This window comes from Notamacropus eugenii, chromosome 6 (genome assembly GCF_028372415.1).
Source record: "Notamacropus eugenii isolate mMacEug1 chromosome 6, mMacEug1.pri_v2, whole genome shotgun sequence".
Classification (NCBI taxonomy): domain Eukaryota; kingdom Metazoa; phylum Chordata; class Mammalia; order Diprotodontia; family Macropodidae; genus Notamacropus; species Notamacropus eugenii.
The window spans coordinates 267,472,294-267,488,686 of record NC_092877.1 but is presented as its reverse complement, the minus strand read 5'-3'; positions in this window follow the sequence as shown (position 1 = coordinate 267,488,686).

Below are 16,393 nucleotides of genomic sequence, written 5' to 3'. Positions count from 1 at the left end.
CGATCCTGTGTCCTGTGTACCAAACTAGAGGTTTTTCTAACAAAGTTGAAGCCACATGTTATATACCAGAACCACCGTATAATGCTGTATCCAAATTACCTGCTATGGAACCTCTACAGTCAGATACACGTGGTACTTAAATTTCCTTTAAACAAGTCCAAGACTAACGCACCACACCCCACTATACAGTATAATTCTATCCTTCAAGAACAATGTCTGTTTTGAGAGGTGAACTTAAGACTAATAAGAACTCAAGAAAGAAAGGGGCAGAGAAATTTATTTTGAAATCTGAGAAATACATGAGATATTCATGAGCTTAAAAAATATATGAGGACAATTATAATGTTTACACACATTATATATATGCATACTATATAATTATATATAAATATTTACATACGTACAGGTATACATATGTGTATAAAATTCTGAAGTGAATAGTCTCCATGCACAGAACCTATAATCATTTCTGAAGTCTCTGAATATATGTGAAATGCCCCTATACTCAACACACAAATTTTTTAAACTAGATCTATACCTTCACTGGAATAAAAAACTCCCAAAGAACATTTTTCTTTACCCATGTATATCAACAAATGTCAGATGGCAGTGTCAGATGGCATACAAAGAAACACACACAGACAAACCACACACACACGCACACGCACACGCACACATGTGTGCATGTGCCTGTGCGTGTGTAAATGTAATGTTCAAATGATCCAGCATTTGCTTGAAAATATAGCTGTGCTCATTGCTAGTCAGTCATTCCAGTTGCATTCATCTTTTCATGATGCCATTTGGGGTTTACTTAGCAAAGATACTGGAATGGTTTGCTGTTAATTCTATAGAAGAGGAAACCGAGGCTAAGAAACTTAAATAACTGCCCAGCTAGGAAGTACATGAGGTCAGATTTTATCTCTGGAAGAGGAGTCTTCTCGACTCCAGTCCTGGCCCTTTCTCCACTGAGCCTGTAGATGTGCTCCTCTTACCTTATCTTCCCACACTTTCTCAGCTGTTAAGTCGCTTTCACATGTCTCTCCACAATAATGTCACTGGGGCAAATGAAGGTATTAATCCATCCTAAGAACAAGTGAGGACATTATACCTTCCCTAACCCCAGGGATGAGATATCTTATGTGATACAGACCTGGCACTAAAGTTGCACCCTGGGTGCTACTTTAAGAAAATGTTTCTCACTTGTTTTCTTTAAAATACATGGTGTTTTCTGAAGGTATAATAGACTGATGACCCCTCGTATGATGTGGCTGTCTCTGTAAGACGGAAAGGAGCAGATGGAATTACCTCTCTGAACCCAGGTGGCTTACCAAATTCTTGGAAATTCATGTAGCTCCTTGCCCGTGCTGTAGCAGACTGTGTGACAGGGATATACAAGCTGTAATTCATAAATAACCTGAAAAGAGAAAGGGTAATGTAACCAGGAAATGTTTTGTTCTGTCAGTCTGACTGAAGGGGAAGTGGATTATCATGTCAAAGACAGGTGAATAGTCAGGCCATTTCTGGCTATCCCTAAGCGTTAAATATGGTAATGATATCAGAACAAGTGTTGAGTTACTCTGAATAGGAAAAAAAATATATAAAGCAGAGAAAGTCCTTCATTGTCTTCTTTTTAATGCCTAAAAGGTGGATTCATTTCCAGGTGGACTTTTATGTAAAGGCCAGATGGTAGCTGAAAATTTAAGGTAATTAAACATTAAGTAGTAGATATAGTTGTATATTCACACAGTCATAGACTTAGAGCTGGAAGGGACAGATATATATATATACATGTGTGTGCATACGTATGCATGTGTGTGTGCGTATGTATGCACATGTATATATACACACATATAAAATGTATATATTACACATGTGTGCATATGTATGCACACATTATATTTGTGTGCATATTTGTTCATTCACACAATCAAAGATTTAGAGTTGGAAAGGACATCAAAGCCCATCTAATCCATGATGTTCGTGTTTGTGTGCATATATTATACATGTGTGTTTATGTATAATGTATCTAGGTATATATATATAATGTGTATATGTATATATACACATTATACATGTAGGTACATACATAATTCCATCCATACATTGTGTAGTATATATGTATGTACATATGAATATTTGTTTATTCACACAATCATAGATTTGGAATTGAAAGGGACCTCAAAGCCCATGTAATCCATGATTCTCATTGTACAGATGAGGAAATTGAAGCCTAAAGAGGTTAAGAGACTTGCCAAGGATAAACACTCACTTTTAATTTCAAAGCCAGTGATAGTCTTTCTATATTGACTCTTATCCTTTTATTTATTCAACAAATATGTATTTCATGCATAAAATATGAAAGGCAATGTGCTAAGGTTGTTGGTGATATGAAGAAAAAGAAGTTAAATTCCTTGTCATCAAGTTCCTTACATCTGAATCAGAGAATTTAATAGATCTTCAATAGAATTTTTGAAATCATCTAGTTTAATCCTCTCTTTCTGCACATGAAGCCCTGATGGGTTATGTGATTTATCCATGGTCGTATAGGTCACTAGTAGCAGAGAAATGTTTAAAGTCTAAGTCTTCTGACTTTAAATCCAGCGTTTCTTCCCTTCTACTCTAAATGGAAGTGCACATAATAAACATAATAAGAAGCAGTATAAAAGTGCCACAAGATATAAAAATAAAAGAGGTATGAGGACCTTGTGGATGAAGACATCACATCCATTTGGATAGACCAGGGAAGAATTCATGGAGAGGACAGGGGTTCAGGTCAGTAAAGGGAAGTGGAGAACATTCTTGAAATAAGGAATTGATAATCAAGCTCTTGGACAGACACCAAAACAGGAAATGATTGAAGAAGAGTGGACATCTTAAATGATGCACAGGGTGCATGGGGAACAGACATAAGAGGGAACATTAGCAAGGAACGCTGGAAATGTAAGTTGGAACGCAAGTAAGAATAGTCTTGAATACTCAGCTAAGTAGCTAGAAGTTGACCTGTTAGTTAATGGGAATGCCAGGCCTAGAGGCCTGAGGGCTACCAGAGTCTTACCTTACCTGTCCCAGGTCTTCGGTTGGCCAAACCAGATAAACGTATGAGAGAAGAGACTTTCCGGAGTCGAACAAGGGTTAGGCTTTATTCAGGGTTCTGGTTACATGTGCAGGGGGAACTCTTCCTTAGGAGGGAGAGAGAAGTCTCCCAAGGAGGCAAAGATCTTACAGTAAGAGATTGGAAGCAGAAGTGGAAGTGGGGAGAGAGGGGGAAGGGAGAGCAAAGAGAGGAAAAGGGAAAAGGCGCCTTCTGTCCTGTAAGGGCCCCTCCCATGCTAAGAGCGCCTTCAGGCTTTCCTGACCCTAATTAAGCTCTCTGGCCGCGTAGTTTGCACCTGAATACCGTGCCTGTTAGATAACAATAGGTGTGCCCAGATCCCGGTCAGTCTCGAGGGCGGGGATGCTCCTCCCATCACGTTTCTCACGGGAAGAGGTGGAAATACACGAGATAGCTCGGTCTCACTCCTCGATTCCCTGCTGTTTTCTGGGGGGCCTCATGAGAACTCTAAGATTTAGAAGTTCCCACCTTTACCCACCCGAGACTGTCCACATGGAATTGAGCTTCCACCCCCAACATGGGAATAGTTAAAACTTTCAGAGCAGAGGAGTAGCATTACCAGTGTTCTGGTTTAGGGAAATTAAACTGGCATCACATCTGTGTAAAATGACTTGAAGCAAGGAGAGATTAATTAGTAGGCTCTTGTGGTAGTCTAAGCTAAAGGGAATGAGATCTGAAACTAGGATTACAGCAGTAGGAATGAAAAGGGGGGTATGGGGAAAGAAAATCAACACCATTTAGATGGATGTGAGGAAGGATAAAATGCGTGGGATCAATACTCACACTCAGGTTTCAATTTTGATTAACTGGTGGGTAGTGTTGTGATTAACCAAAATAGGAAAGTCAGAAAGAGGAGGAAACATTGGGGTAAGTATAGAAGTCTGGTTTTAGACAATTAAAGTCTGAAGTTCATGAAAGTAGAGTTGTCCAAAGGTTAGTTGAAAAAGAGGAAAAGAGGCTCAGAAGAGAGAGAAGGGTGATAGAAAGGGATTTTCTAGTTATCTATGTAGAGAGACCTAGAATTCCAGGATCATAGATCCTTAGAGTTGTAAGAGAGCTTAACATTTATCTAGTCTCAATGATAAATGTGGAAACTGAGATCTACATAGGTAAAGTGGTTTGCCCAAATTCATGCAATGGGTTTGTGGGAGAGTTAGGATTTAAAGCTTTTTTTCTGGATCTCCTGTCTACTGAGTATTTGGCAGCTATATAAGGTGGTGAAGAGTTGGAAGGAACCTTAGAAACTATGTGGTCTAACCCTGTCATTTTTCATGTGAATAGAAGTCAAGTTCTTGACCCAGTGTCCAAAGCTTGTAAGTGCCTGAGATGAGATTTGAACCCAAGTTAGAAAAGCCAAGGAGCTAAGAGTATTAAGAAAAGGGTACTTTCCTTAAACAGAAAGGTCTGTTTCATCAATGGTGTGAAATACTGTAGAGATGGATGGGGCCTATGTAGAATAGTTGAGACAAGAGCTAGATTATATGGGCCTAAGGAATAAATAGATATATAACAAGGAGAAGCCCATAGATAGAAGACAGAATGCTCTTTCAAGAATTTTGACATCAAAGGAAAGGAAACAATACTGTGGGAACTTTCAAGGCTAACAAGGGTAAAGGAAGACATTATTTTGGTTAGAAAAGGATATTTTGAACATACGCATTGCATTCGCTATAGTATATGAGTTATTAAGTGTCTGACTCACCACTAGAGAACTTTGAATTAAGATCCAAATGGCCATATTGTTTCTAAGGCACTTCAATATCAGAAGGAAAAAGAAGATTGTATTGATCTGGGAAATGGCAGCAGGCTATGATTATTGTATATAATAAAGACTATTGATTTATTTAAGCAGAAAAGTGGCACTTTAGAAAACCTATCTCTGATCAACTGCAATGGAATGGAGCTTTTTCCACCAACCTGAAAGTTTTCAAGAGCGTATTTAATGGAGCAAGAACACCTAATTTATTAGAAACGTCCTTCATAATAACAAAGACAAAATTCATTGCCATAATGAAGATTTTCCTCTAATATTTCACATGAAATTTCAAACTACTTTGCTAGGACAAAAGCCTATATAAAATTCTGTTTTCTACAGGATTCTCACAGAGTTCATTTTAATTCAATGAAGAATCATTCCCCTTCCAAAGATATTTTAAGAGCAGGTTTAATTATTGAAGAAAAAAGCCTCCACTGACATATCAGCTCTATTACCTTACCAAGAAAACCTTATTATTACCAAGAAAACCTTTAATTCAGTATACAAGTTAGCAAGCATTTGTTAAATGCTTACTATGAACTGAGTGCTAAGCTAAACCCTGAGAATACAAAGAAGCAGAAATAAATATGCTCACTCACCTCAAGGAGATCATAGGCTAATGGAGGATATAACATGTAAATACTTAAATAAATGGCAATGAATTGTACATACAAATAACTGTGAGGAATCAGGGATAACACTCATGTTGTGAGCCTAAGGGTCTGGGAAGATGGTGGTGCCCTGAACAACAATAAATTTCAAAAGAGAGGACGGTTTGGGGAAAATATAGTAAGTTCTGTTTTGTACATATTGGATTTGAGGTATCTAAAGGTACATATATTTGGACAAGCTGTTTGTAATGAGATTAGAGGTCAGGGGAGTAGTTAGTGCTGTATATAGATTGTAAGCCCCGTGTGGGCAGGGACACTATTTGTCACTTTTTGTATCCCAGTGCTAAGCACAGTACCTGGCACATAGTAGGTGCCTAATCATTGTTTATTGAGTGATTAATTGATATACAAACAGTAAAAACATCAGCAGAGAGATGAAAATTAAAATTGTGGGAGTCGAGACCACCAAGAAGGATAATATAGAAGGAGAAGAGAAGATAGGGAAGATGATTGCAGAAATGACTGGGAAGACCAATTTGAATCAGTGCAGAGTGAAAAGAACCAGGCGATCATTGTACACAGTAACAATATTGTCATAATGACCAACCGTGAAGGGCTTAGCTAGTCTAATCAATACAATGAGCTAAAATAATTGTGATGAAAAATACTATTCACCTCCAGAGAGAGAACTGATAAACACTGAGAGCAAATTAAAGAATTTTTTCACTTTATTTTTCTTGTTTTTTGTGACATGATTAATACAGAAATATATTTTGCATGATTTTATATGCACAATTCATACCACATTGCCTGCTTCCTCAATGGGCCAAGGAGGAGCTAGAGAGGGGAGAATCTGGAACTCAATTTTTTAAAAGAAAGCTTAAAATAAATAATAAATTTTACAATACATAATAGTCTCTTTTGCATCTCCCCATACCTGTCTAACTATATACTCTTTGCTCATCCATACACTCCATCCCCAATTGTTGGTCGGACCCCAAGCCTCTCTCCTGGGTACTTTCTTCTTCTCTCTCAGTACTTTCTCTCTTGGTAATTTCATCACTTCACATGAATATCATCTCTAGGGCAGCTAGGTGGTACAATAGATAGAGCACCAGTGCAGGAGTCTGGAGGACTTGAGTTCAGATCTCACCTCAGACACTTGACACTCACTAGCTGTGTGACCTTGGGCAAGTCACTCAACCCCAATTGCCTCATCCTGAGGCATCTCCAGTCATCCTGATGAATATCTGGTCACTGGATTCAGATGGCTCTGGAGGAGAAGTGAGGCTGGTGACCTGCACAGCCCTCACTCAAAACAAAGTCAAGTGCAAGTCATGTCATTATTTTTCTGATGGCATGGTCTTCTTGGGCAATGAAGGACGAACACACATAACTATCATCTCTCAGCATGTGGCTCCCAGATCCATAAGATTCAGTCTCTCTTCTGTACTTTAATCCTATATCACTAACTACCTACTGAACAAATTTAAGTGGATGTTTTCTAAGGATCTCAAACTCAACATGGCTTAAACAGAACTTTTTTTTCCTTCTTAGAACCTCTCCCAAACAATTGTATTGTTCTGAATATTTCATGAAATAATATGTAAAAAATTTTTGCAAATCTAAAGTGCTAAAAATAAATCATTGATGTTACATAAATTCCCAAGTCCCTTCCATATCTGAAATGCAATAATTATTGTTCATTACATTTTATCCACTAAAGATAGAAATATATGTGTATATATACATACATACACACATATATGTATGTATTTCTTCTCCTTAGTTCTCAACACCCTCAAGGAATATTTAAAAGAGAAGCTTTTTTTCTTTTCCAGGATAATAAAAATTGTTATGCACACCATCTTTGGGATTATCTTTGATTCTTCAGTATGTTTAAAGAAGTGTGTGGAGGAGATTATAAGATTGTTCAAAACATGTGGTTGACAGTGGAAGAGCTAAAATGAAGGCAGGTGGTCACAGGAAATGGTGGGATATGACGGAACATTCATCACTCTGCCATTAACATTAGTGAGGGAAAGTAGTTGATCCCATTCTAGGTTGTAGGAGAAAGAAGGTATTGTGCTCTTATGTACTGGGCTGAATATATTGTTGGCACTCAACCAATTAATAATAACAAGAATGAAAGCAACTCTGTCTGAGATAAGAATAAGGCATCCAATATTACTCATAGTCTGCTTGCCTTTAGGTTGGCTTAGATAAATGTAGTAAAGACAAGGGAAACATCCCACTCTTCAGGGGTTTTTTTGTGCTAATTTAATGTCTTTGCTAAGTGCCTAGGTAGTATAGTGACAGACAGAAGAAAAATGTATGGCTAGATAGCATTGATAGATAAATAGAGTCAGTTTTAGCGCAAAGAAAAACCTTATAATTAGATGTGAATACCTGGTTTCCTGCCATCCATCACATATTCAAGTTTAGGAAAGTATTTTTGTAATGAATTAGAAATGAGTAATATTTCATAATATTCATGACTGACTCTGTCCCCCTTGCCTCAAATGGCAGAGTCTACTGGCAACCACAGTATTGAGAGATGCTTCGGCTCTCTTATAAGACCTTTGCATGACTAGTCTCTGCCAGGAAAATTTTGGTCAATTTAGCACTTTTGAAAACCCTTGAGTCATTCAGACCTCCTAGTTGCTTTACAGAACTTTCCTCAGACAACTGCTGAGGCTCTGAAAAGTTATCCCTAGCCTAATGGGTCTTCTGGTGGTAGGAATTAGAGATGTGAGTCTTATAGAAAATGTTTGTGCAAGCATTTACTGAATTCACTTGCCCCTATAGGATTGCTGTTCATTCAAACTACTTTAATATTAAAAATCTAGATTATGAGGTAATGATATGCTTTTAACAATTGTGACTCTTATTAAATAAAAATGTTTTTTGCTGAAATACTACACTTTGGAGAATGTTGCCCATCTGAGTGAAATGACATGACTCAGTGGACAGAATTCTGGACTGGTAGGATGGAAGATAAGAGTTTTAAGTCACATCTCCAGTACTTTCTAGATGCTCAGTTGTGACTATTTGCTATGCTTCAGTTTTCTCATCTGTATAATGGAGATAGCAAAAAGCTACATTCCTACTCCATGGGGTTGATGGGGTGCTCAAATGAAATATTGTAGGTAGAATACTTTTCACCTGTAAAGTAGGGCACAGATTATCAGTTATTATATTTAATAACATGTCTACCAACATTTATTTGAGCTTCTCTCCCTTACCTCCTTCCAAAGATTTAGCCTCTGCCCTGAAAGAGCTTATAATCTAATGAGGAACCACTGTCAGAAGTGAAAAAGACATTAAAATGTTTACAAATGCACATCCATAATCTCATGTTAAATTCTGCAGGGCTATGTAACACCACACAGCTCTGTCACTCATAAATAGAGCAGGAGTTTTTGGAAGGCTTTTGAAAAAGAGAGGTAGAGGAAGAGAGAGAGACTGGAAAAGAAATAGCCTTATAAGGAAGATGTTTAAGGCTTAGAGTTTTTATATCTAATTTTTATATCCAACTGTATAACTTTCAGGGCAGTCATATTCATTTGACTGAAGCTTATTTATTTAAAAAAACAAAAGGGTAATCTAAACTAAAAAAATAAAAGAAAGCAAATATGGGTTAATGTCATACAGTTCAAATGAGTTGGTGGAGTGGGGAAGGAGAGGCAAGGTTTTTAATAATTTTCTCTAGTTAGGGAGCTCTACCAATGCAGATAAATACTACCCTGCAGTTCATGGTCTTATAGTTAACAGGGATGCTGAGATTTCAAGTGACCTACCTGGCATCACATAGCCAACAGGTGTCAAAAAATGAGATTTAAATCTCAGTAATCCTGTTATTCAAGTAGTCCTATTATCCACTATGACATTCTGCCTCAATATAATCATAAATGATGCAAGAGTTCAAGAAGAGGACAAAGAAGTGAAATAAGAAAGGCATCCCAATAATACTTTCTGAAATTTAAACAATATTTCATGAATAGAATATGAGAGTGGAGGCACACTAGGCTAGAAACAAATGAAATGATCTAATTAATAGCTTGCATTTATAATCCTCAGACACCTTGAATGTTATCCCATTGGATCCTTACAACAACCCTTTGAGATAGATCCCATTAGGTCATCATCTTGCAGATGAAGAAAGTTAGGCTAAGGGAAGCAAATCTCAGGATCTCACAGCTTAGTCAATTTCTAAGGCAGGAATGGAACTCAAGTTTTTCTAACTCCAAATTCAACATTTGACATACTATACCATCTAATTAAATTGTAGATAAGAGAAAAGGAAGGAAGGGAAGTTTCCAAAACTACTTTTCTTCAATAATAATAATTTATATATCAATACAATGCTTTCCAATTATAATATGTGTGCTTGAGTTATAAGAGCTCACGTAACATTTCTGGGTTTATAAAAATTTCCTCCATATTATTTCACCTGTGCCTTATAACAAGCCTGTTAGAGAGATGGCATAAGTATTATTCAACTTTATATATGAAGAAAACTGGTGCTTAGAAAATCTGATCTGGTTGTAGACCCAAAGCAAGTTAAGGGACTTAACCCAGACCTTTTGACAGTATATGATGATCTTTCTGCTTCATGAGACCCAGTTCTTTCGTATTTGTTTTCATGTTTAAGAACAAACAGTATTATTACACTGTGGGTAGCATAGAGAATTTTCTAAAAATATATTTCAAGAAAAAAATACATTTTAGCCATAGAGGGCATGCCCAACTGTGATTAAATTGCACTTTGCAAACTTAAAAAAAATCTCAGTTAATGAAAAGGATCACAAAAACTCTATATTTGCTGAGAAAAGAGGTATAATCAAGAAAATTCACTAATAATGGATGAGTAGAATGAAAGTATCAATAATTCTCAACTGTCTGAGAAAATGAACTCCCAGCCTAAGGTAAACCTGTCTTCAACAATAAAAATGAATAAAATACATTTGGACAATTAAAATATAATGAAAAGCATTCCCCACCAATGTTTGATGAAGGTAAATAAAGGAAAACTCTGCTTGAAAAATCTGAACATCTATAGAGCCTCTAGATGTTATATATCATAGATTATTAAGGAAATTAGGTAGCAGTTTATTGAATCACTTACAATTAGTTAGGGGGCAAAAGGAGAATGTGCTATACCTAATTAATGATCAGGGGAAAAAAGACATTGAAAAAATGTTTCCCTATAAATTATAAATGGTAGCAATGTGAAAGACCATTAAAAAGTAAATATATCACTGATCTGTAAATAGAAGAATATTCAAAGAATTGAGTCTAGGAAGAAAGTTACTAAAAGGCAGAGTAGGGTGCAAATATTTTAATTTTTCAACATTCAAAAATAGTTCAGGGAGAATAAGGATATTTTCTAAAATATAAATAATGATTAATGAAGGGGAATATGAAGTTAGAATCAGCCAAGTAAAGGTTAGTAACAAATGGAAATGACCTCTAAAACTACCTTGACAGTTCCTAAGATTAAAATTGCTTTAATTAATTAATTAATTAATTGATTGTTTTACTTGTACTGATAAGCTATATCTGCAGTGGAAGAACCCATTACATTGATGCAGGCAAAAATCTTTAATAACTGGGGGAGGGAAATTGCTTTAATATTATATTAAGGCACTGAATTTGGAATCAGGAAGACCCATATTCATATTCCCCTTCTGAAATCCACTAGTTGTGTGACCCTGGACAAGTCATTACATCTCTGAGCCTTATAAAATGATGGTGGTGGTGGGGAACTTGAGGGCCTCTAAGGTTCATTCCATCTCCTAAATCTATGATCCTATGAAAGGGAAAGATACTTTGATTATCCAAACGAGTAGATAACAAGTACAATTTTAATTGAATAAGCATTTAATATTTATCCTCTATACACAAGGCACTCTTCTAAACCCATAACTAGAGCTAAAAAGATGAAAAAGAACATAGTCACCAGTCCCTAGGAGCTTATCCTTCTACTAGGGAGACTATGATATCTCTACAAATAATTACAATACATGGTGGAACACAATGGGATAAAGGAAGGATCCAAAGTTCTCTAAGAAACTAGAGGATGAAGTGAATACTTTTACTTGGGATCATCAGAGAAGATACAATGAAAGAAGTGGTAACTGAGATGAACCTTGAAGGAAAAGATTAAGGGTAAGTAAATTCCAGGCTTGGGGGGACAGACTATTTGCATTCAGAGGTGAAAGAATAAATAAGTGATGCAAGGCTCATGAAGGAAGTAGTAATTCAATTTGGATGCAAGGTAAAACAAATGAAAGTGGTTAATATGAAATAAGACTAGAAAGTAAAGAAAGACAGATTATGGGGATCCTAAGTGTCAGGCTAAGAGATTTGCCTTTTACCTAAAATTTGAGCCAATAAACATTGACTAAATGCCAGTTAAGTGCAAGACACTGTTCTAGGCACTATAAATGCAATGACATATTATGGTTCCTGTTCCTAATGAAATATGATAGAACATTTGGAAATATGTACAAATAACTATAACTGTCTTCAGGAAAAGAGTCAGTGACAATTTTGATAGATGAAGTGGTTATATTTAGGGGCAATTTAAATTATTTACTGGAGAGGGGAGATACTGGAACCAGGGAGATCAGTTAGGACACTAATACAATACTCTAGTTTAGAGATTTAATGAGCATGATGGTAATTCAGGTGCAGGAAAAGAGGTACAGATGTTAAAGAGGTATAATCTTTTAGATTTGGCAACTGATGGCCTGAATTTGGTAAGGAATTGTGGTGGAGGGACAGGAAAGAGTTAAAGATAACTAATTTTGGAAGCTGGGTGTTTGGTGTTTCCAGAAATAGGCATATTTGGAATTTGGGCAAGTTTTTATGGGAAATTAATGAGTTTATATTTGAACAAAATGATTTAGATAATGTCAACAGGTCCGACATCCAGGTGAAAATGAATAGTAGGCAGTTGGCGATGGAAATCATGGGCTTGGGAAAAATGGGATTTGTGCTCCTCACATGTGTCTACTCAAATCAACTTACGACAGGAGATTGTTAAATTTTCAGTGTGAGAATTTACAGCTCAGAAATTGGCAAAGGTTATAAATCAGGCTTGGTTTATTTTTTTCCTGATTGTCCACATCTAAGAAAGTGAAGCAGAAAATCTTAATAATTCAGATTAAGCTTAAAAGTTTGTTGTGGATGCATTTTTCCTCCAGAGGATATGTTTGTTAAATGTTTAATAGCACACTGCAATTACACAGATTTGGCAGCTATCTCCATAGAAATAATAACTGAATACATGGGAGCAGATTATATCACTAAGGAAATGTATAGAAATGCATGACAATTTCTTTTCTTCCTTGATTCCTTCTTCCTTTTTTCCTTCCTTCTTTCCATAGCAAACAATTTCCCTTTTATACTTTACTTGGTCTGATATTCAAATAAGAAGGTATAAATTGACTGAAGAAAAGGTAGACTAAGAGTGTGTTAAGCACTGGAGGGAAAATGACAGACATATAGCTTTACCCGTATCTTTAAGCCACTTTGGATGGACAACACATAGTGATCAGCTATCTCTTAGGGCCAGAATAGTCTTGTATTGTTTTCTACAATTCAGTTACCAGGGCCAAGGTAGCAGAATTTACTGAAAGATTTCATTCCTTTCTCTCCAAAGGTCCTTGAGGATGTAGTAACTCCCGATCTCTTTTTTTATTTTGTCTGCGAGAAAATAGGAGAAGATATTTAACCATGCTATTTGAAATCATGGAAGCTAAAATATATACAATACAGATAAGGAAAAGAAAAACAATTGATACTTCTAGAGAAACTATAATAAAGACACATTTTCAGAAGTGTAAGATTAAAGAATATTCTTTGTATTATTCTAAAAAGTTTAGTTGAACAGTTCTTGTAGTGCTGGCACATTTTATAATATATTTTATAAGGACCTCCAAATGTAATGATAAAATATTTGGTTTGCTTCCTTTGAAATGCAGCAATTAACATCTTCTAAAGCAACATTCTCTAAGATCAAATTATTGATTTTAAGTGATTCCTATTTTAACTTTTAGGGTTTATGAGGCCAATAGATCAATTGTAACCTTACCTTTATTACTAGTTGACAAACTTTTTGACTTAGGATCATAGTGGAGGACTGAAGGTTATAAGAGACCTTGGTATATAAATCACCTCTTGGACATCCATTAGCTTTGTGACCATGGACAAGTCACTTTAACTACTCTGCTTCTCCATTTGTTTGCCTACAAAATGGGGATAAAAAGACTTAGAGTCTCTATTTCACATGCATGTTGTAAAGACTCAAAGAAATGATAAATGTAAAGGTCAATGCAAAGGTCACTTCTCTAATTTTAGAAAGGATGGAAAAGAAAACTCCTTCTTTTACCATCTTCTAGGAAAGGGTAGTAGAACCACTGGGGGGCAGCTATTTTGTTTTATTAAATAAGATTTCAGTTGATCAAGCTACCTTTCAGATAACTAATCATGTCAAGGGAAAGAATATAAATGTTCTGCAATTGTATAATTGATTTGGAGATTCAAACAGGATATTCTTCTTTGTTAGAGATAATTTATTGGAATGACACAGTTGTTAAATGAGGGTTTCCTTGAAACTTACTTGAATTATCTTACTGAAATCAAGAGAAAACACAATTGAAAAAATCAGGGAATATTTTTTGCAATGGTTGGGTGAATGTACGCTCCCAGAACATGGACTCAGTACTGACCCACCTCTAAATCCTTAGCTATTTTCCTTTCATCTAAGTCTTTTTGAAAGAATGAGAACACAGGCAGTATACAGGAGTAAAAATAACTAATGGATAGTGTACTGGAGACTTATTAATTACTCTCAAATATTTTCCTTTTTATGGCATTATTTAGCATTTTTATCTTGTCAATCATTTTATCATATGCTGTATAAGAATGGAAAGATTAGTGCTATATTTTCTGAATTGGTTACATCCTTTATTAAAATTTGACATATTAAAACTCAAGACCTTCTCCTATAGAACTCCCTGTGTTTTATCACCCTCCTTTCATCTGTTACTACGTATAATTTCATAACGTCTGTAGTGATAGTTTTGTGAATACATGTGTATGTGTGTATGCACACACACGCACACACATGCACAATAACCTTCAAGGTGCCAGATGAAGTCTCAGGTGATGTCACATTCACACTGACATTTTTACTGACTCCATTTATGACAGACTGAAGGTGATGAACAGGTCCATGCAAGAGGTCACCTTGTGTCAAAGCTGGTATACGGTCTGTCAAGTATAGTGAATATAAGGCTGCTAATGAGGAATTAAATAGACAGAATGTGGCTATTTGACTGTTTTCATGCACTCCAAACCTGTTAAACAATGCTAATCAGGTGTTTATTAAGTGAAACCATTATGCCAAACTTGCTGCAAACCCCACCATATGTCAGAGAGGTTGTAGGTATTATTCATCAGATTTAAAGCTGATTAATAAGAGTCATTTAACTGTGAACCTTTATTTTCTTAGCTTCCAGTTAAGCCTGGGGATCAAGGTTACACTAAAACTTTCAAAGTAAAGTTTCCATTTTTTAAAAGAAAATCCTTAATTCAGTAAATTTTTTTCCAAGTTAGTTTATGAATAAGTAAATTTTTGCTTCTTTTTGTTTTGATGAGCAATACTTCAAAATATCTGTGTGGAAAATAAAGTTAAGAATAAGAAATTAAACCAAGGGAAGTGAAGATATCAGTGTGATATATAGTTCTGATAGGGATAGAAATACAAATGGATACACTCAAATGAACTCTTCTGATGTTAGAACCTGATATTTTTGAGTGGGAAGGCGGAGCCCTTAGTTAATTATGTCTAATCTAAATATGGACACATAATATATAGATACACATATATGTATGTGTATAATTTTAAAAATTGCATTGAGCTAATGTTACAGAAGAACAAATAATGTTCAGGGTATAGAAAGTCAGAAGCTCGCTGTCAATATTAGGTGCTATAAATTCATTAGAATTTAAATATCTCTTTAGAAGGAAACTCCTTTCTTTTCTTCTTAAAATTATTTTATTCTGATGTTCTTTTCTTTGAAAAATTTTAGTTCCAAATTCTCTCCCTCCCTCCCATCCCCTTTCCCATCCACTGCACACTCACAGAGTGATCATTTTGAGATAATTTTCTCACATACACACACACTGAGAAGGTAAACAATATGAAATCAATTATATATGTGAAATAATGCAAAACATTTTCATACTTTCAATCTTGTAAACAAAAGCAATGAATCTTTTGGAATTACCTTGGATCATTGTATTAATCAGAATAGCCAAGTCTTTCACAGTTGCTCATCATTGCAACATTGCTGTTACTATGTACAATGATCTCCCAGCTCTTCTCACTTCACTTTGTATCAGTTAATATAGGTATTGTCATGTTTTTCTTTTTTTTCTGAAGTCACTGCTTGCCATTTCCCACAGCACAATAGTGCTCTATCATAATCATATACCATAACCTATTCAGCTCTTCCCCTACTGATGAGCATCCCTTCAATTTCTAATTCTTTGCCACCACAAAAGGGATGCTGTGAATTTTTTTGTACACATATAGGTCTATTTCTTTTTTTCTTTGATGTCTTTTGAGTAGTATTGATGGATCAAAAGGTATGCACAGTTTTTCAGCCTTTTGGGCATAGATTTAAAGAATGGTTGGATCAGTTCACAATTCTACCAACAATGAAGTAGTGTTAGTCTTTTTCCATATCCTTTCCAACATTTGTCATTTTCCCTTTTTTTGTCACGTTAGCTAATCTGATATGTATGAGGTGGTATCCCACAGTTGTTTTAATTGGAATTTCTATAAGTAATAGTGATTTAGGGCAATTTTCATATAACTATAGATAACTTTGATTTCTT